Raw genomic sequence first — 21,913 nt, forward strand, 5'->3', positions numbered from 1 at the left:
CGGATCGGCGGGTAGTAATCGATCTATCGGCGATCGATTTATCGCGTCACATCTAGACGCGATTAATCGATCCCCGAATACGGTCCCCGTCGACTCCGGAACTCCACCAGAGCGAGAGGCAGTAGCGGAGTCAACGGGGGAGCCGCGACCGTCGATCCCGCGCCGTGAGGACCCGAGGTAAATCGATCTAAGATACTTTGACTTCAGCTACGCTATTCACGTAGCTGAAGTTGCATATCTTAGATCAATCCCCCCTCCCCCCCCCCCAGTGTAGACCAGCCCATAGGTACACCATCTCCCCAAACAACATTAGCTATGCCGACAGAAGCACTTCTGTCAGGAGGGTTGAATCTTCACCAGTACTTCTGCCAACATAGCATAGAGGGTATGACTTTTTCCCTACAAACTCACACCCCTAGGGCACAACTTTGTAGTGAAAGACCAGGCCTATCTGAAACTCAACTGCCAGAACCTCCAGCTTCCCCTATAACATATTCTATTATGTGGTTATATATTAATACAAAAATGTGCAGTATTTCTGAAAACTGAACATATGTGTCGTCATAATGAATTATTTGAATTTTATGTATGAATAACACAGGCACTAATTTAAAAAAATAATTTAAAACAGAAATTAAATGAAGCTGCAGCAGAATTTCCAGAAACCCTCAGAATCCATGGACCTTGCCACAGAATTTAGGACCAGCTGCTGTCTGGGGACTGTCCGAGGATTGGTTATATCATATTTCTAATATAATTTCTGAATGTCATGAGTGATTGAATAAGGATAAATAGAAGAATATACACATTTCTAATCCAGATCTTGATTTATCTCTGGTCATATCCTCACCTCACTAAAAGGCAAACCAACCACACCCTTTATTGAAGTCCTATATTGTGAATATACTAACTTTACTCTACTTAAAACAGATTGGGGTGTTTGTGTGGAATATCTTATAAAACTCTTTTGATGCATGTGGCACAATTTCTGAATGTATTAAAAATATATATAGCTAGACCTTGTATTCAAAATTAAAATTGGTTGGCTCACAACTAAAGAGTCATAATGGATTGAAATCTAGCATATTTCTAAGTAAAAGTTTACAAGTTTTTCAGGCTTAGGGTATATGATTGTTCCTACACTTCAATATTTAATTAATTATGAATACAGTTCTCTGAATCTCACTGAAAAGAATAAATTATTTGACTGCAAATTTGCTGCCAGTCATTGCAATTGCCAGATGGCAGTGAAATATTTAAATGCCGTTTTAAGCCTTTTAACTAAACTCTTCCCATGTTGATCCAAAAATAGCTTGTTTTAAAAATAAACTGTATAAGCAAGAGAGCAAGTATTATTTGTCATCTATCAGAGGTCATAGTAGTAATATGTTATAAAAGTATCCAAGGTTTAGAAATACTTACAGCAGCATTTATTTTAAAGTCAGGCAAAATTATTTCCTCCCTTTTCCCCTTCCACCGTAATGCACTTATAGTACTGTACATTAATTTCTCCACGTTGAATCATGCTGTTCATTTTGAAAGACTGAATAATGGAAACTGCAACAGTATACAGTACAGTGGAAACATGTTTTATCTTTTTGGCCACTGAAGTGTAGAGCTCTTTTGCCCATTTTGTCACATAGCCCTTTTTAACTCACTCATTACTACAGGACAGGATGACATCCAAAGGTGACCTCCCAAACAGCCTATCAAAACAACTAATAACTCATGCTATCCCTGTATACGTGAATGCCTTTTCATATCCTGGGAAGTCAATATGTTTTAGAGTTGCTGGTTGTTTCTGAATGTTTATAGAAGAGATAAAATTTAAAAAGAGCTTAGAAGTTAAGAAATCTCTCTATTTATTTATATTACTGGAGTGCATGGGGTCCTGTCTTCTAGGCTCTGGCCAAACACAAAGGAAGATGATGTCTCTGATAGATTTTGCCAACTATCCAGAAGCTGATAGTATTTTCAGCAGTTTCATATAGGGAAATAAAAAATAAGCTCCTCAGGTATATATGGTTTCTTTTTAGTATGTCTTCCTCTTAGGGTTGCCAGTTTGACTGGATATATTCCTAGAGGTTTCATCACATGACATAATCTTCAATTAAAGATTAATCTTTAATTCCTGGAGCTTTCAGGCCAACCCTGGAGGATTGGCAACCCTACTCCCTCTGAATAGTTATTTTTTACTATCTCCTTTATGGTAAACAATTATGTTTAATATTCTCATCTGGCTGACATTTGTTGAAATGTTTGTTACTGTATTCTATAAACAGGTACAAATTTACCTGGGGTAAGCGACTGGTTTCTTGGGACTGGAAGCAACCTGAATCTTTTGTGAGCTCACTAAGTCCAGCTTGCATGGGTGGCAAGATAGTCTGGAGTGAGCTCACTAAATCCAGCTTGCATGGGTGGCAAGATAGTCTGGAATGCCCAAGAGGACTGTCTATGACTCCATTGTAAGACTGTTATAGTGCGTTATGAGTTCCCACTTGTTACTGGGTTGGTGAAATCTGATTATAGAACATACAGTGTCTCTTCCAGCTTCTTGACAGTCTGCTCTGAGGTTGTCGCGCTCAGTTGTGAGCCACTCCAGGCAGTATGACACTTGGATCAGAATCCTCTAGGGAATATCAAAGTACTGCAGGAAATGTTGTTGGTTATATACTAGTTGATACTCTTCTTGGATAGTCTGCCTACATAAATTTTCCCAGAAGGAGTTTGTTCCTGCAGTACTGAGTTGTAAGACCAAGGCCTACGTTTGTAAAGCACTTTAGAATTCTTTAGGATAAAAAGAACTATATAAATGAATAACTTATACAAAGTAGTAACAGAAAGGGTTATATGTGATCATGTTACTCAAGAGTAGTGTTGCCGTGATTCAATTAATCAGCTGCTAAAAGTAAGTAATAAAAAAATGTATGCACGCTTCAAAGGCAAATAGACAATGCCAGTGGAGTATATTGGTTATGTTTTTTAGGCTCTTGCATTGTTTTTATAATTTAGTAAACTTGTAATGTGGTGTTTATGCTATGTTTGGGAGGGATATTGAGTTAACCACTTCAACTAGGTTTTTATTTAATCTTTTTCATTTTTACTGAAATACAAACTTTTTATTGTATTTAAAGCTATTTTTTTGGTTAGGCATCTATGCATATAAAATTATCATTTAACTTGTATAAGGCTAGAATCTGTATGTCTTATTCATATTGGTGAGCATTTATTCAGATGATTAGCCCAATTGTTTGTGTGTACGTACACACACACACACACACACACACACACTCTTACGTAGCTGAAATATTGTGAAAGATGGTAGCTTGACAACCCTGAGGACAGAAGTGCTCTAATGTACAGCATAGGTGTCAGCAGTACCATCCCACCTCCACCTCCACCCCCTGTGTGCTTCAGTGCTGAATTAAAGCCCAGCTATGAAGCAAAGAACAACTTTTAATAGAGACAAGCCACATCTGATTCAGGCTTAGCAGCTTCCTTTTGGCTCACGTGGTGTAAAAGTTTCTGCTTACAGATGGCTGCCAGTCTGAATGTCATTCACAGAATGTTCCGGTGGTGAATCCTATTAACTGTTAATTTTAATAACTACCAACTAGCTGTCAGACACAACCACCACTTTTAAAGGTGAGAAGTTAGTTCTATACTCATGTCCATTAAATTGTTAGCCTCTTTGCTGAAATTTTCCTTTAGTACCAGCTGTAGTGATGTTGTCTTTTATGCGGACTCCTGTCACTCTAAATTGGACTGAGACTATCGCCTCATTTTGTATAAAACCCAAGAAGCAGACATTAGCATGCAACAACTTGCAGTCACAAGTAATCAGGACTACATTTGAGCCAGTGACCAAGATACGAAATGTACCATAGCCAAAAAACCCACCTCTGAGAGCACCACTGCTGAAGCAAAAACAACAACAACAACAACAACAACAACAAAAACCTCACCGGAATGCCGCCCCTAGAATTGTGTTGCCCCAAGCACGTGCTTGGTTTGCTGGTGCCTAGAGCTGGTCCTGCCCATAATTGATCCAGCCCTTTTGAGATGCAAACTATTTTTGTTCTGCTGTTGCGGATATGAGAAAAGTGCTCCTGTGGAGGAGTACAGCTCTGTCAGCTTAATCTACAGTTGCTTTTGATTTGGAAACCGCAACACAAAATGAAAGGAAATAGAGGTGAGAGAGAGACTAACACAAAAGAAAGTAGTGCTGACTAACTTTGATATTTTACCTAATTTCTACAACAAATAAATTGGTCACCAATGTAAGTAGGAGAATACAATAATTTACACTTTGGAGTGTCTGACTGTCATTGTTCGGTCACTCCTAGCGCTAGCATGAAAATCACTCCATATATGTAGAGGGAAAAGAATACCAGCTTACAAAAGCAGCTCCCTGACTTTTGTTAGGTTGAAGGGGAAGCTGGAAGCTGGACTAAAAGCAAAAGATTTCTTAATTAATTTTTTTTTGGAAGAGTTCGCTTTTTATTATATAGTTTGTTGTCAAACAAACTCTGCAACCCCAGAGTATCGTCCCACTGTGCTTTTTTGCAGTCATAAATAGATCCTGTGTGTGGTCCCCAGTGTTAAAATGCTGCCTCTATGTAATGCCTGCAAGTTGCAGGAGCACTTGGCAATGCCAGTCCCCACACATGCATAGATCACAATACTGGGAGGAAAGTACAGAACAGAGGGAGCAATGGGGATTTTATTTTTAATAGAGAACGTCTGGATGCGGTATACATCAAGGTATCATGTTTTGGTTTTGCTCTTATAGCACACACAAAATACAGATTTATTTCTTTTGGGATTTTTGTTCTGTTTCTCTTCCTCCTGACAACACCTCAGACATACTTTTGTTGTCGTATGATAGGAATTTTCCACTTTTTTACATCACAAAATCGGCCTGTATTTTTCTTATGGTTCCCAATTCCAGAATTTTTTTTAGTAATATACCCAAGTGTCCTTTATCAGTAGCATAGCTGGGGGTGGAGAGGGACAGTGGCTGCTCCCCCACTGAGCACAAATGGCGCCTTTTTAATTTAACTCATCCGGGAGTGGGGGGAAAAAAAGGCACCACCCGCTGCAGTGCTTTTACTGACAGGGAGGCGCTCTGGGTCTTCAGCGGTGGGCCTCCACTAGCTCCAGGTGTCTTCAGCGGCACTGAAGCTTCATCGCCGAAATGCCGCCGAAGATCCGCAGAGCGAGTGAAGGTCCCGCTTCCAAAGACCCAGAGCGCCGCCCCGTCAGTAAAAGCGCCGCAGCGGGTGGCGCCTTTTATTTCCCCGTTCCTCCTGTTCCCTCCACCTGGCTACTCCACTGTCCTTTATGTATAATGGTGACGGCCCAGGTTTGTTTGACTTGCAAGCTAGGGTGCTTTCAAAACCCATCTGGCCATTGAGGATAATTAGGAGAGAGTAAAGCACTGGCCAATGTGTTGGTGGTTGTTTGTATTTAGAGCTATTCCTTGGTAGGAGAGGTGAGCTGACTGAACTGTCTGTTTGATTTGCAATTTTAAATATTAGGCAGGGCTAAATCGAGGACACTGCTCGAAGAAAGTGAGTAGGAGCGGAAAAGGGGGATACAGTTTCTACTGTACAGTTTCTTTCTACTTTGAATATCTAACATTTATAAATAACAAGTATAATGGCCTCAAAAATAAATGTAAAGCAAATTTAAATGTACCTTTTTACATACAGTCAGTCCTTTTCTACTGCACTTCTTCCTGTTGTGCCCATGCATAGTTCTCTGTAGAGCATATCTTTCTCAGCAGTGATTGATTGCTCATCAAGTAGCCATGAAAGTCTTTGCAATATGTGTGCCTGAAGTTGTACTTTACAAGCAGGATCCCTTTTAGCGACTTGTCAGTACCATGCTACTCTTACTTCTGCGCTGCTGCTGGTGGTGGTGCTGCCTTCGGAGCTGGGTGTCCGGCCAGCAGTCGTCGCTCTCCAGCCGCCCAGCTCTGAAGGCAGCGCTGCTGCAGCCAGCAGCAGCACCGAAGTGAGGGTGGCAAACCAGTAAACACTCATGCCCTTATTAGAGCACATAGGAAATTGCAGTTCTACCAGAACCGATGTTAGAAAAAGGACAAGGAAGGAAAAAATCACAGACATTTATTCCTATTTCAAAAAAATCTGCCCGGACAGAGATCAGAGGTCATGTCCAGGAAAACCGGATGTATGGTAACCCTAGGCATGGCACTTCTAGACAGTGTGAATAAGGGAGTGCTACAGTTATAAATCAAAAGATTATAAATAAAAAAGCTACTTAATTTCATATAATATTTAGCACATCTTTAATGTATCCTTCTGCCTTATTCCCTAAGCAAGCACTTAAATAATCGTCGTTCAGTTGTAATGGACACTATTTCACCAGGCACAACAAAGGAAGGCTTTTGCAAAAAGAAAAAAAAAAATTCTTGTAGCATCACTACTGGATCTGTACATGGACCTCAATAGAATCATAGAATTCTTTTGACCCAAATCACTGAAGTTAGAAATAACAACAACCTGTTGGCTTATCTAGTCCATCCACTTGCCCATGCAGGATTTATTTTCTAGTAGTTCTTGTCCCTGATGGAAAGGCCCGCGGAAGAGACTGCATACCATCAGAAGTCATAAAATGTGGAAAATCTATTCTGCTGCAACCTCTTTATGAGTTTATGAGCTCTGCCTGTGCTGGAAAGAAGGCGAAGTACCACAAGAAATGAGAGATTCCAACATCATCACTTTCTATAAAAACAAGGGTGACAGGAGCGACTGTAACAACTTTTGTGGCACTTCCCTTCCTAGTGTTATGGGAAAAGCCTTTGCCCAAGTTGTCCTGAACACACTTCAGACAGGATAGATTGCAGACAGAATCTATCCTGAATCACAGTGTGGCTTCAGAGCTGAAAGGTCATCGACATGATCTTCTCACTGAGACAACTACAAGAGAAATGCAGAGAACAGAAAAAGCTCCTTTACATAGCCTTCATCGATCTCACAAAGCCTTTGACCTTGTCTGTAGAAGCGGACTATGTGTGCTTCTAAAAAGATTGGATATTCCCCAGGCTCTTAAGCATGATTCAGTCCTTCCATGAAAACATGTTAAGCACAGTCCAATAAGATGGCTCAGTGTCTGAGGCTTTCCAGATTCGTAGCAGAGTTAAGCCAGGCTGTGTACTTGTCCCAGCTCTGTTTGGGATCTTCTTCTCCTTGCTACTGAAACAAGCTTTTGGTTCCTCAACTGAGGGGATCTATTTGCACACAAGATCGGATGGAAAGCTGTTCAATCTTGCAAGTCTCAGATCTAAAACCAAGACTAGGGAGGCTCTTATCCAACACCTTCTCTTTGCTGATGACACAGCAGTGACAATCCACACAGAAGCTCATCTCCAAAACTTATGGACAGTTTTTCCAAAGCCTGCCATAAGCCTAAAACAGACTAACATAATGTGCCAAGGAGTTGAGGAAGCACCCTCCATCAAGATCAACATCTATGAACTTGAAGTGGGGAACGAGTTCACATACCTGGGGTCCACTATCGCAGTCAACCTCTCACTTCAACTCAGCATCCGCATTGGAAAATCTGCTACAACAATATCTAGACTGAACAAGAGGGTCTGGCAAAACAACAAACTGACAGAACACAAAGATCTGTGTGTACCATGCATGTGTTATGAGCACACTTTTGTACGGGAGCAAGACATATACCTTATACTCTCATCAGGAAAAGAGGCTCACCAGCTTTCATATATATGTGTTGCCTACGTCAAATCTTTGGAATCTCCGGGAGGGACAGAGTCACCAACATAAGTGGGCCAGCATACCCAGTATGCAAACACTCCTCAAACAGAGACGCCTCTGCTGGCTTGGGCATGTGTGCCGAATGAATTATGGGCACATCCCAAGGGACATTGTCTACAGCGAACGGGCATCTGGAAAAAGACCCATAGGCCGCCCAAAATTGCATTTAAAGGATGTATGCAAGCGAGACCTCAAAGAAATGGACATGGATGTGGACAGCTGGGAAGATCACGCTCAAGACTGCAGCCTTTGGAAACAAGAGCTTAACAAAGGTCTCCGGAGTTATGAGAGGAAGCAGTCCAGCTTCGCAGAGGAGAAAAGAGCTCGCAGAAGGAAGAGCCCAAAGGATCGAAACACCACCTTTAAATGTGACAGATGAGGTAGAGATTGTCTCTCTCGATTAGGTCTCCTCAGCCACAGCTGCCATAAAACCAACTCAGTAAATTCTTTACTCTCTCAGGGGCTAGGTGCATACTCATGGTCTCTTGAGACTGAAGGATGCTGCCTACTACTACTATCCCCATGATATACTTATGAAAGCCCTTCTTATTCCACTTAACCCCTTTGACCTAATAGTTCTTTCTGTTGCTCTTTTCACTGGGAAGCCTTAACTGTCTTAATGTCTCTGTTGGTTGCTTAATTATTTTCCATTCAGACTACATGGTTTTATTTTTTTAACCTCAGATGTTTGAGCAGTCCTTCATTAAGCCACTCTGCTGCTGCTTGTTGCATTCTGCTTGTTGCTGTTTTCTCAAAGGAATTGTAGTCTGTTGAGACTTGTCTACACATGGGATTTAAACTAGATTGAGATGACATGCGCTAGTTAATGCACAGTATGCAAGCTGCACTAATTGTGTGCACACAGGATGTCTGTGCCTTTTTTCAGTTTACATTCTTTTGTACATGTGGCTTCTTGCTGTATACTAAGCACATGGCATTCTCAGAGGGCATACCATAGTCATTTGCTTTGCTGTTGAACAGTGTGCATGGTGGGATTTTTCTCATTGTGCATTGTGATATGCACAGCAGAAGCCAGATGAGTTCAAATTTTTAAAATCTAATGATTTTGCTGTCTCTGTACCATGCTTCCTTTCTGGGTAGGCTATGGCCATCTAGGATTCTCCAGCCTTATTCTGCATTGGTAAATATTAATACATCTTCCAGTTGGTTCTTCTTCACTGCATTTCTTAGTATTTGTTCAGTATTTCCTTTCATGAAATCACTGGTAGTTTGGTATTGCTGCATTATGTGAATGCACTGATTACTATTTAAATAGTCGTGGACACTGGTTCCAGGCCTCCCTATTTTCATGTTCTCACTTAGTACCATTTATTGCTCAGAAATAAACCCACGACAGTTTCTTTTATAACTGGACTCTGGTTTTTGGATCATAAAAGAAACTCTGTAACTTAGAAATCTCATTTTAAAAAATGCAAGTTCAGCTGTATTTATTATTCAGTGGATACGTGGTCATTAGATTTGGTATCCTGCGCTTTTAAGAGTCTTAAGAATTGGTCCAAAAATGTTTTGTTATATCTTCTGCAAATCTCAGTAATCTGTAGAGATGTCCCGCTGTTGTTGCTCATTTTATTTTTCTTTTTATATTAATCTAAAGAATTCAATAACTACGTTCTTCAGTGACCCGTTGTTCTTCATTGCCTTTGTAAATATTTTTGACGTATACAAATACCACTCACTTATTCTTCCCCTTTCACCTCTCAGAACTAATATGGATTTACTGTATATATACATATATGAATGATGTTCCGGTTAGAATCATCCCTTTTCTGTACAGGGAGAGGTGAGTGTGCTGAGGGAGATGTTCTGGAGTTGGGTGAAGGGCAAAAGCATAAGTAGAGAGAGCGACTGGGATTCTCGCACTCTCTTTCCAAATTTTAACCTCAGCATTGCCTGGAAAAAATTCTGTAACACTTATAACCTTAGCTGTTTGTCTTCTAGTTCCATTTTTGATGGTAAATGGAAGTGGAGAGAAGTGCTATTTTAGAGGAACTGGGAGGATAAACGATATATGGAAAAGGTGATTAAAGACTTTTACAGAATTCTATCATTACTGGCTGTAACCCTCTAAACGGTGTAGGGACAGATATTGTCCTCTGATGCTTGTGTCACCAGTGAAGTAGATGGAATCTATGTGCATATTTGAAGGCAAAATTAGGCCCTTAGCTGCATAAATGCAGTGAGAATGTATTGATTTTGTTAAGCTACTTTTTGTTTTTGTAGGAATGTATAACTATGCATAAGTATTTACTTGATTATACCAACCCTCAATCACTGGCATAGATATTTCTCAGAAAATCCTGCCATTGATATTCATTTCAGGACATAAAGTGAAAAATACATATAAAATAGTAGTTGATTATTTTATTTTGACTAAAACATAAAGACAAGTTTTTGAGTCTGTTTAAGAGACCATGTCAGAAAATGGGCCATCGTGGGTGCTGATTCAAACATTGTAATCATGGTAATAAAAACAGCAATCAAAGAGAACCTATGCAGAAGGAAGAAAAAAATAGTTTCACAGACATTCATTGAGTTTGTTTTTCATAATTGCCCGATTTTATTTAATTCTATTTGACAGAATTGTCTTATGCAGTGATATTGCAGCCATGTTGGTTCCAGGACAGTATAAAAACAAGATGGGTGATGTAATATCTTTTATTGGACCAACTTTTATTGTGGAAGACACAAGCTTTCGAGCTACACAGAGCTCTTCCTCAGGTCTGGGAAAGGTACAGTATCACAGGTATACCAGGTAGAACAGATAGTTCAACATAAGTAGTTTGCACATATTCTAAGGGACCATTTAAGGTCAAGTGGCCCATTAACACCCGTGTAGTTGTAGGACAAAAAGATGGGGCTAGTAGGTTTACAGATTGTTGTAATAAGCTATAAATCCAGTGTCTTTATTAAGACCATGATTTTTAGGGCCTAGCAAAGTTATGAATTTAAGCTCCCCAGATTATCTTTTGAAAGTGTTGTGCAGGTTTCCTTTGAGGATGAGGACTGACAGGTCAGATATAGAGTGATAGCTTTGTGAAAAGTGTTCACCCACAGACGATACGGTGTTTTCCCTGTGAGTTCATCCAAAAGTGTAGAAATTGTCTGGTTTCACCCACATAGTTGTTGTTGGGGCATTTAGTGCACTGGAGAAGGTACACCATATGTTGTGATAGGCACCTGTGAGACCCATGGATCTTGAAACGTGTGTTGTGTGTGGGGTAGTGTGGATCATTGTAGCAGTGGAGAACTGTATGCAGGTTTTGCATCTGTTTTTTCTGGCAGGGTCTCGTACCGCTTTGCGTTGATATGTCCTGGTCTGTGGGGAGCTTGATTCTGATTATGAGCTTGGAGAGGCTGGGGGTTTCAGGAAATATTTCTTTCAGGATGTGGTCACCATCGAGTATATGGGTTGTAGCTGTTCGAGGATATTCTATATGGGTTCCAGCGTGGGATGGTAGGTGACAGCTACATGTGTGCCATCAGAGGCGGTTTTATTTTGTATTGAAGCAGATTCTTTCAGGGTATTTGGATGACCCGTTCCATGATGTGATCTACTACTGTGGTGAAGTGTCCTTGTTTGGTGAAGGAGCTTTTCAGTGTGTTAATGTGTATATCCTGGACTTTCTCCTCAGAGCATATTCTGTGGTATCTGAATATCTGGCTGTAGATAACAGATTTCTTGGTGTGTTCGGGGTGGTTACTGACTCTGTGAAGGAAGCTGTGGTGATCCATGAGTTTCTTATACATAGTTGTCAGTGTGGTTCCATTGTTGAAGCTGATTGTGGTGTCCAGGAAGTTAATGCTAGTGTGGGAGTGTTCCAGAGAGAGTCTAATGGATGGGTGGTGGTTGTTGAAGTACTGGTGGAAATCTGAGGGAGTTTGTCATTTGTCCAGGGGATGAAAATATAATTGATGTATCTCAGGTATATCATTAATTTTGTGGTGCATTTGTCCAGAAATTCTTCTTCATGAAGAGGTTGGCATGTTGAGGAGCCATCCTAGTATCATGGCTGTTCCCCTGGTTTGGACAAAGTGTGTGTTGTTGAATGTAAAATTGTTATGGGTGAGGATGAAATGAATGTGTTTGGGGTGAATATCTGATGGATGTCCCTTGTCTTGTAAATATTTGAGGCAGGCAGCTATGTTGTCATTGTTAGGGATGTTGCTGTATAGGGGACTGACATCCATGATGACAAGGATGATGTTCTGAAGGAGGTTGTTAATATTGTCGAGTTTGTGGAGGAAGATGGTTGAGTCTCGGAGGAAGTTGGCCCTTTTGTGGTAAGTGGTTTGAGGATGGTTTCTGAGAGTTCCAATATTCCTTCAGCAAGAGTGCCATGGCCAGATATGATGGGTCTGCCTGAGTTCCTTTGTTTGTGTATCTTGAGAAGCATGTAGAAGGGGTGCGTTCGTGGGGAATGAGTTTTGTAGAGTTTCTCTTGGAGTTGTTTGAATCATAGAATATCAGGGTTGGAAGGGACCTCAGGAGGTCATCTAGTCCAATCCTCAACTAAATCATCCCAGCCAGGGCTTTGTCAAGCCTGACCGTAAAAACCTCTGAGGAAGGAGATTCCACCTCCTCCCTAGGTAACCCATTCCAGTGCTTCACCACCCTCCTAGTGAAAAAGTTTTTCCTAATATCCAACCTAAACCTCCCCCACTGCAACTTGAGACCATTACTCCTTGTTCTGTCATCTGGTACCACTGAGAACAGTCTAGATCCATCCTCTATGGAACTCCCTGTGGGTACCACTCAGTGACAGGTGCAGTCCATCGACTGTCAGTGAGCCTCGCTATATGCCCAGCCCATCACATTTCATTCTTCTCTTCTGCAGACTAAACAATCCCAGTTCCCTCAGCCTCTCCTCATAAGTCATGTGCTCCAGCCCCCTAATCATTTTTGTTGCCCTCCGCTGGACTCTTTCCAATTTTTCCACATCCTTCTTGTAGTGTGGGGCCCAAAACTGGACACAGTACTCCAGATGAGGCCTCACCAATGTCGAATAGAGGGGAATGATCATGTCCCTTGATCTGCTGGCAATGCCCCTACTTATACAGCCCAAAATGCCGTTAGCCTTCTTGGCAACAAGGGCACACTGTCGACTCATATCCAGCTTCTCGTCCACTGTAACCCCTAGGTCCTTTTCTGCAGAACTGCTGCCTAGCCATTCGGTCCCTAGTCTGTAGTAGTGCATGGGATTCTTCCTTCCTAAGTGCAGGACTCTCTGCACTTGTCCTTGTTGAACCTCATCAGGTTTCTTTTGGCCCAATCCTCTAATTTGTCTAGTCCCTCTGTATCCTATCCCTACCCTCCAGCGTATCTACCACTCCTCCCAGTTTAGTGTCATCTGCAAACTTGCTGAGAGGCCAGTCCACGCCATCCTCCAGATCATCCTTTGGGGAAGCATTTGATGATTTGAAGAATTTACTTCTTGTAATCTTCTAAATTCCTCTACATTTCAAGATATAAAATTTAAATATTTGAATTGTTACAAATTATTATCTTGTGTAGTTGCTGCAGTTTACTGTTGGCCCTTACCTTCAGCCTTAGCTCGCTGCAGATCAAACAATTCTTTTCCAGCTTTTGAGAAAATTATTTCAACAAAGTCAGTTGTGTATTAGTCAGTTAGTGCCATTTTAACTGTGCGGCAGCTACTGTGCCAAACTCTTTCAATTCATAGGAAGCAGCTATTGTGATAATTGCTCTCCAAGTAAAAGATTATGGCTAAATATAGCAACAAAGCACGTTCCAGTGGGAATGGATTCAGTTTGGTAATTCACCAAAGTATGAAGTTTTTGTAGTTAGCATTGTAGTGGCTCTTCATGATCTGTAGCTAGGGTTGTTTCAGCTTTTGTTATAAACCTGCTTTTACAGGGCTTTAAAATTTTACAGGCTGCAGAAATTCACCCTAGGACAGACTTTGTGAAACAAGAAATTGGCTTTTTAAAAAATCTAATATGTTTCATACTTCAGGCACTTTATGCTCTGAAAGACTTTTTCTCTGAAATTTTAAACATATGGAGTTTGCTGCAGGGGCTTTTTTTTGTAATAATTAGAATTTAGACATTAAAAATAACAATTTAGAACATAACCAGTTAATAATTTAACCTTCTTGGATTCTTATTGAACAAATCTATGAAATTATCATGACTTCCAAACTTTAAAAATAAAAACAAAACCTGCCTATGCACAGTAACAATTAAAATGTCAGTGTATATATATATATGAGTTATATACATTGGAAGAAAGGACATAACATTCAGCACCAAGACTATTACAGTCATTTCTTCCGGTAGTCTCAGCACAAGCCTCCCCAGGAGCTGCAATCAAGGGACAAAATGTAAATCATTACAAGTTAACTTTCCCAGAAGTTTATCACTTTGCATTATGATGGTTACCTCATTTGAGAGGGGTTGGATTGGACAGAAGAAGAGAGAACACATTATCTGATCTTTATTTGGGTTCTTTAAAATAAATCATTTTACTGTGTCATTGACATAGCCATCTGCTTTGCATCTTAAGACAGTGTGGATTGATATTTAAATTGCATGCAGAAAACCTGAACTGAAATCATTCATTTTAATCTGGTTTTGCATTTGTATTATTATTTTTCTTTAGTTACTTAGTATACTTTAGTTAGTAGCATTCTTATTGGTTGGTAACCATTAAAACACGCTAACGTTCCACTAAATATAGCCTTTACACTAATTTTGGCACTTTTTTGCTAACTAGGGGAATACACTATATCTATACACATATATTTAAGCAATTACGTAGTTTTATTTATATTTAGTCAGATTCTTAATTTTTACATTTTTATTATGTTAGAAAATGGTGTATGATACATTCCTTATTTACTAGATGATAATTAATGTGTTACTTGTAATTTGTGTCAACCTCTATTTGGACAGAAATTTGAATTCAATTAAAATGCACAAAACACCATTTTTAAATTGTTAAATTAGTTTTATTTAACTGATATCTTAAATATTCTGGATAAAGTTTATCAGTAAATTTATCAAAACATTTTGCATTTATTGTAATATTGCAAAACTTGGCCTGAAGGAAATCAATTAACTGCCTTTCCCTCCCTCCCCACTCCCAATATACTTTACAAACTTATACACAAACTAATGAACCACTGGATTAAAAAAAAAGTTTTCTAGATTTTTAACTAATAGTTTTAAAAAAAAGACTTCTAAAATAAATTCCTGTGGCAAAGTAAGATCAGTTACTCTAGGATATATTATATACTATTCAAAATATATGTAAAACTCATTTTACATTAGTAAATTAGTAAAATTAAGTGATTTTAAAAAACAAATAAAGTATTATCTGTAGCTAGTGAAATGAACTGATTGTCCTTCAAGATTTTAGAATTAGTAGATCTCATCCTCTCACATCTAGTTTTTATTCATAGACTGGAGGAGGAAAATAAGCTTTTCTACTGTTTCAGCTTCCAGTTCATTTCTTAACTTTGCCTGAACTAGTCATTAAACCAAACTAGTTAAACAAACTGAAAACAAGAAAATATGCTCTCTGCACCTGCAAAAGAAGCTACAGTTGTCAAAAGTCTGTTTCCAAATGCTTAGCCATAGCCAGACTCCATGCATCTGAAGAAGTGAGGTTTTTCACCCGCGAAAGCTTATGCCCAAATAAATTTGTTAGTCTTTAAGGTGCCACCGGACTCCTTGTTGTTTTTGTGGATACAGACTAACACAGCTACCCCCTGATACTTGAAGCCATAGCCAATGACATCCACCAGTTTTAAAAAGATCAAAGATGGTTCTAGTAACAACAAAATCTAAAAGGGAAGAATGGGAATGCTACTTGGGCCGAGGGACGTACTGGCCACTGCTTCCAGCAGCTCCCATTGGCCTGGAGCAGCGAACCGCGGCCACTGGGAGCCGCAATCGGCCGAACCTCTGAACGCGGCAGGTAAACAAACCAGCCCGGTTGCCAGGGGCTTTCCCTGCACAAGCAGCAGAACAAGTTTGGGAACCACTGATTTACAGTGACAACTGGAATAAGGCAAGGATGTATTATGTCCCCACAATTGTTTGCAATGGTCATGAGGAAAGTAACCGCAAAAGGCAGCCAAGGAACTTTATGGACAAATGACAAAGCACAATTGGATTACCTCATTTTTGCTGATGATGTCCTGCTTAATTCAACATACCTCTTAATGGAAGAAAAGACCCAGCTTTTGGCAGATACAGCAAAACATGTTGTTTTTCATCAACAAGGGGAAGACAAAATATATAGCTATCAATGTCCCAAAAGTCACCATTAGAGTGGACAAAAGAAACACTAGTAGAAGTAAGCCACTGTACTTGTCTAGGTAGTGAGATATGTAGTGATGGCTACACTGTGTGAGATGTAAAGCAATAAATATCAAAGCAGCAAACAACTTTCATAAACCTGAAAAGATTTGAAAAAGTAGCATGAATTACACTAACACAAAAATCCTAATTTTTGACACTGGCATCATGTCTTGCATCCTTTAATGGAGCAGAGTCATGGAAATCTATACTGGATATTGATAAGAAGACCAAGTCATTCCAAAGTAAATGCCTGCAGAAGGTCTTCAGAGTCCATTGCAAAGAGTTTCTTGCAACATCAGAAATTCTAAGTAGAGCAAACCAATCTGAAACATCAAATATGGTAAGAAGATGACTGCTTCTTAGAGCAGCTAGTTCTGGAACCCACAAGAGGAGAGGCAATTCTTTATTCAGTCCTAAGTGGAGCACAGGATCTGGTCCAAGAGGTAAATATAGCTGGACTGCTTGGTGATAGTGACCATAATATAATTAAATTTAACATCCCTGTGGCGGGGAAAACACCGTAGCAGTCCAACACTGTACCATTTAATTTCAGAAAGAAGGACTACACAAAAATGAGGAAGTTAGTTAAACAGAAATTAAAAGACACAGCGCAAAAAGTGAAATCCCTGCAAGCTGCATGGAAACTTTTTAAAGACACCATAATAGAGGCTCAACTTAAATGTATACCCCAAATTAAAAAACATAGTAAGAGAACCAAAAAAGTGCCACCGTGGCTAAACAACAAAGTAAAAGAAGCAGTGAGAGGCAAAAAGGCATCCTTAAAAAAATGGAAGTTAAATCCTAGTGAGGAAAATAGAAAGGAGCATAAACTCTGGCAAATGACGTTTAAAAATATAATTAGGAAGGCCAAAAAAGAATTTGAAGAACAGCTAGCCAAAGACTCAAAAAGTAATAGCAAGGACTTTTTTAAGTACATCAGAAGCGGGAAGCCTGCTAAACAACCAGTGGGGGCCACTGGACGATCGAGATGCTAAAGGAGCACTCAAGGATGATAAGGCCACTGCGGAGAAACTAAATGAATTCTTTGCATCGGTCTTCACAGCTGAGGATGTACAGTCAATCTGAGGAACTCCTTGTCAGGGGATGTTGTGAAGGCCGAGACTATAACAGGATTCAAAAACAGAACTAGATAAGTTCATGGAGTATAGGTCCATCAATGGCTATTAGCCAGGATGGACAGGGATGGTGTCCTTAGCCTCTGTTCGCCAGAAGCTGGGAATGGGCGATGGGATGGATCACTTGATGATTACCTGTTCTGTTTATTCCCTCTAGGGCACCTGGCATTGGCCACTGTCGGAAGACAGGATACTGGGCTATATGGACCTTTGGTCTGACCCAGTATAGCCGTTCTCATGTAAGATGATGATGGATCTACTTAGGACACACTTTAAGGATGCCACCAACATGACTTCCATGGCAAATGATAATATGGACACCACCTGGAAAGAAAAAAAGTGGACGATTTAGAGAAAACATTACACAAAACAATACAGAAAGAAGCCAAATCCATCAACATGACAGAAGCCTGAACATACTAGCACAAAACTGAAATAAATGGCAGAAACTGGTGAATGCAGAAGAATAAATAAAAATTACTCACACATGGGGTTAGGATTTGCTAGTCATTAGTGCAGTAGCTTATGGCTCTGCAGTCCATAGTGACATGCCCCTGTCAGCACGTAGAAGGTTTGCAGCTAATTTGCCTATGATGTGCAAGTAGAGATCTCAGTGGCCAGTTGAGAGAGTTAACAGTGGATCAGTGACAATTGTATGCAATCTCTATTTAGAAAAATATTTTAAAACCATGGTTTGTTAGTCCAAGGGCTGGTCTACACTGCGGGTGGGGGATCGATCCAAAATACGCAACTTCAGCTACGCGAATAGAGTAGCTGAAGTCAAAGTATCTTGGATCGAATTACCTGGGGTCCAGACGGCGTGGGATCAATGGCCGCGGCTCCTCCGTCGACTGCGCTACCGCCACTCGCTCTGGTGGAGTTCCGGAGTCGACGGTGAGCGCGTTCAGGGATCAGTATATCACATCTTAACGAGACACGATATATCGATCCCGGATAAATCAATTGCTACCCACCGTTACGGCGGGTAGTGAAGACATATCCCAAGTTCTGGAGTTAGCTTCTCCCACCGACATAGCTACCGCTGCTCACAGGGCTGAAGTAATTAAGTCTACAGGAGAGTTCTCTCCCACTGGCTTAGAACATCTGTAAGGTCTGCAGTGTAGCCATAGCCTCAGATTCCAAGGTCTTGCATCTGTTATAACGTTAATCAGATGTTGCAGTGTAGGAATATTGCACTTAGTCATTCTGAGTGGCAGTTACTTGTTCACTTTACACACACGTAAATGTCTATATGAGGCTCAAGGCCGTGCACAATCAGGTCTCCCCTAATGAAGCTGTGTGAAGCTTTCCAGAGCTTGTTTATGAAGTATTCAGCTGGTATGGAGGAATGAGAAGAGGGATTGGTGAGGGCATTGGCTATGCACATAATAAAAGCCAGACAGAACGGACTCTAGGGAAAAGGAGGCCTCACCATTCAGCTGAAATGTATGGCATACATAATGTCTTTAAAAACTGCTACATTTCCATAGAACAGTTAGCATCTTTTCAGACAGTAATACTCATACTGGTACCCTTAGTTTGTGGAAACTTTCTCCTCCAGAAGCATTTAGTCTCGGACGGCAAAGCAGTATGTTTTGGACATGGTACAACCACTGAGAAAGAAACTGCATATTGCACTATCCTTATTTGTACTGCAGCAATATGTGCCTCTAATGGTACTGGAGTTGCACAGGTGCACCAAACAACTTCCAAGAGACAAGAAGAGAAAAAATTAGTATGGGATACAAACTGCTGTCTGCACCAGTGGCCCCTAGAAGTATGGTCCATGAAGAGTTGGCTCATGGTGCTGACTGCTCCTCCTTGTTTCCAGCTCTTGAATTGCCTTGACTTCAGCTAAAATGCACTGAATACTTTTCTTATATTTCACCATGTGAATAATTATGTAAGGTTCCACAGGGAAGTTATTTGATTGCGGATGGAAGAGGGACCAGTCCCTCATGTTTTTAGATTTTGTCCACACTATGTTAATGTTTGGAAGCCTCTGGCATACACCATTCTTCCCAACTACGCAGGAATACCCCATTTCCTTCTCACAAGGTCCTCCTTGGTTTCAGAAGAAGAAGGGTTCATGCTCACAGCACTATTTGTGTCTAAAGATTAAGCCCCATTCAACTACAATTTATGGAAAAACAAAGCACACCCTTCTATTTTTTCCTTTCTCATAATCAAATCCACAGACTAATGGGAATTTTGAATTCCTTTGCACTTCTCATGCTGTACAGCATTTAACCACTTTAGAAATTAGTTAATATTAAATGTCACAGTTAACATGATTTTAACCTTCCTTGTATCAAACCTAACTGTTGCTTACATGTACTTAATGGAAGTACACATAGTAGTGAATTGTTTTTATCCCTGAATATGTTTGGATGTGTGTCAGAATCACAAACTGTGTCTACGTAATGTTGAGAGTAGAAGCTTGAGTTTTTGAAAGTGTACAATAAACATGTCATGTTAAAGCAACTGTGCAGTTTTGGTGTGAAACATTTACAAACTTCACCACAAATAGTTCAGCAGACTGAGTGTGAAAAGGTGTATTGAGAGGCGTGTTTTGACTCATTCAGTGAGTACTGTGATGCCATTTATATTTTATACTGGCTAATTTCCATCCCTGACATAACATAGGCTCAGATAAGGGACACATACACTCAGTTTATGGTCCCAAGGCTATTTTTTTAATGTGCATTGATACAAGGAGTGTGGGAATAGTGCTGCACCTGGGAAAGTGCTGTTACACAGAGGAGCTAAGCATTTCCAGGCAGCAAACTGTGTACTCAGCTGAAATCTGCCTGGTACCTTTTCTTGTGTTTTCTGTGTAACGTGGTGTGCCTATTATTTATGACTAGCTGATATGCATTATTAAATATAGACTCTCCAGAAACCATGTGAACTCTTTGTTTGTATCACGTGATTCCATATAGATTTTTTTGGGGAGAGGGGATGATTGGGGACACTTCTGTATGTCAACATACTGGAACAAGGAGTGTACAAGGGTCACCTGGTGTCATTCTTGCACTGATTGTGTTTGGTAGGTCACGGACAGATTAAATAAATAGTAAATGGCATATATGTACATGTAAGAGATTGCTGTTTAAGATTTGTTTTCCATAGTTGAATAGTCCCTCATTTAAAAAAAAAAAAGTTCCCTTTAGATATCTAATGATTGTTCAGGGCTTAAACCGGGGGTTCTCAAACTAGGGGTCAGCACCCCTCAGGGGGTTGCAAGGTTATTACGTGGGGGGGTCGCAAGTTGTCAACCGCCACCCCAAACCCCGCTTTGCCTCCAGCATTTATGATGGTGTTAAATATATAAAAAAGAGTTTTTCATTTATAAGGGGGATTGCACTCAGAGGCTTGCTATATGAAAGGGGCTCACCAGTAAAAAAAAGTTTGAGAACCACTGGCTTAAACCACAACAATTAGGATTACCTGTGAGTTGTCTAAAAAGTGAGTTTTCCCATAGGAGGAGTGCCTTTTATTTTTATTTTTTATTTTTTTAAGGCAGTGGATTTGTCAGAGAACATGGACTCACACACAATTGTGCTGGTAAAATTTTTGTGGGGTGATTTGGTCTATATACGCTGCTATTATCCCACAATGACATTGTGAATGTGATTGGTACATTTTATTGTCTGAAAAAAATGCTAATAATGGTAGCATTAAAATGGCATTATAGTTTCATAAGGCAAAATTCTGTTCCCGTTGCAGTGATTGGTAGTGTTTACACTGTCGTGAATGGGAGTCAGAATCTGGTGTGTAATGCAGAGAATGGGGTGAGGAGGAGTGCCCTTAGGTGCGGCTGCTCTCTGTTTTCAGTTATGAGCTAGTATTTGTAGTGACAAGGCAAGATACTTTTCAGAGTAGGAATCCCTGAGCAGAGCCCCAGCAGAGGTGATTTGCAGTTCACCTATACATAAGGAAATGTCCAGATGTCAGGTTGAGTGGTTTGCACCCAATCCATTGATTACCACTGAACTGCTCCCTGTAATTTATAAAAGCAATGACTCACATCTTAAAAGTGAGGTGTTTTGCATAATTGGAGTTTTGGTAGTACCGTAGTATATTTTTACATAGAGTGAAAGCACTTTGGCTATGAAAACAATTTATCAGAACCTAGTGGAGGGACAGGTGAGCCACCTGTGCATCTGATTTATAGTGTTATTAACAGTAAGTATTTTGGCAGTGTGACTATAACAGATACTTTTATCATAACACCTCTGTACACCTTTCCTCCTCAGAATCAGCAATGCTTAAGTAAATTAATATGTATACAGAAACTATAACCGATTTTGCAAAGGACCCAATTACATGATAGGGGTTTTTTTATTTTATTTTTAATTTAATTTAATAATGGTAGGATACCTTAAAAAAAGTTCAGTGATAAACATTTAACTTGGGACAGCAGATATTGAAGTAAAACCACTCTTTACACATTGGCTATTCCAGGTCAATAGCATACCTTTTTAATAGCTGAGTTGGATATTTGCGGCACAGACAACATTATAAGAAAGGAGATTGTTGAGGAGGAGGGACATTTGTGAGCCACACAGATACACACTTGCACTCTTTAAAATGTAATATTTGTTACTGTAACTTTTATAGTGT

At 40.0% G+C, this 21,913-nt stretch overlaps 1 protein-coding gene across 9 annotated transcripts in view; it reads left to right on the forward strand.

Annotated features, from left to right (window-relative positions):
• Positions 1 to 21,913, forward strand: part of FAM110B (family with sequence similarity 110 member B) — a 182,502-nt gene that overhangs the window by 122,208 nt on the left and 38,381 nt on the right. The window contains exon 3 of one of the 9 annotated variants that reach the window (XR_006176048.2): positions 17,445 to 20,189. The exons of the other annotated variants lie outside the window; for them this stretch is intronic. The gene's annotated coding sequence lies outside the window, so the exon portion shown is untranslated. Of the gene's footprint in view, positions 1 to 17,444; positions 20,190 to 21,913 lie in introns of those variants that run through there. 9 annotated transcript variants of the gene reach the window in all.

This window comes from Chrysemys picta, chromosome 2 (genome assembly GCF_011386835.1).
Source record: "Chrysemys picta bellii isolate R12L10 chromosome 2, ASM1138683v2, whole genome shotgun sequence".
NCBI lineage: Eukaryota > Metazoa > Chordata > Testudines > Emydidae > Chrysemys > Chrysemys picta.